Here is a 1,058-nt window from a genome sequence, read left to right as displayed (position 1 = left end):
GCTGTGCACTCTGGTCAGTGTTGGGAACTTCTTCCCCTATTCCCTCTCTCCTACAACCCCGGGGCTTTAGCAAGGTAGCTCCAGGGTCCCTGGTCGGGTTCTGCCCCTTCTCCATCCCCGGCCGAGTGGGGTCAGCCTTAGATGCTCACCTGGGGGAAAGCGCCTGCTGCTCTGCCTGCTTCTCCCTGCCCAGAGCACAGGAACTCTGGCCAGATGTGGACCCTTTTTCCTCCCCACTTTTCCCCAGGGCTCCCGGCCCCCCCTTTTTTTGTTCCCAACATTACAGTGACAATTAAAACTAAGTATCATAATTCTATAATTGTATTTTGTGTTTAAGCTAGCCCTGAATTTGCATCACTAGAACCTCATCTGTTTGGGTAGACTCTAAAAGTGCAAACAAGGCTCTCAGGGATTAGATTGTGAAAACCCACATTTATCATCATCATCATCATCACCACCACCACCACCATCATCATCATCACCACCATCATCATCATTTTAACCAGGGTCTCAGGTAGCCCAGGCTGGCCTCTAATTCCTATGCAGCCGAGGATGATCTAAGCTGATCCCCCTTCCTTGGCCTTCCTAGTATTGAGATTACAAGTGAATATCACCATGCCTTTCTTTTTTTTCCCCTTTTTTCACATATTAAGCAGAAAAACATTTATTTCTATAAAATTCAATACAAATCAATCTTCAAGCAAGGTAACAAAACAAAAAAAAATCAATTAATACAATGAATAGTTAGGATAGCATATACAGAACAGACTCTGAATTAAGCACAGAATACCAAAATCAAGAGGAACACCAACTGTCACTGAAGAAAATGTATGTGAGTACACTGTAGCTGTCTTCTGACACACCAGAAGAGGACTGAGTCATCTCTCCAGCCCCTCGGGAGGTATATATATATATATATATATATATATATATATATATTTCTTTATTTCTTTATTTATTACACTGTAGCTGTCTTCAGACACTCCAGAAGAGGGAGTCAGATCTCATTACAGATGGTTGTGAGCCACCATGTGGTTGCTGGGATTTGAACTCAGGAC

The sequence above is a fragment of the Mus caroli genome, chromosome 9 (genome assembly GCF_900094665.2).
Source record: "Mus caroli chromosome 9, CAROLI_EIJ_v1.1, whole genome shotgun sequence".
NCBI classification, from domain to species: domain Eukaryota; kingdom Metazoa; phylum Chordata; class Mammalia; order Rodentia; family Muridae; genus Mus; species Mus caroli.
Note: the sequence above shows the minus strand (reverse complement) of the source record.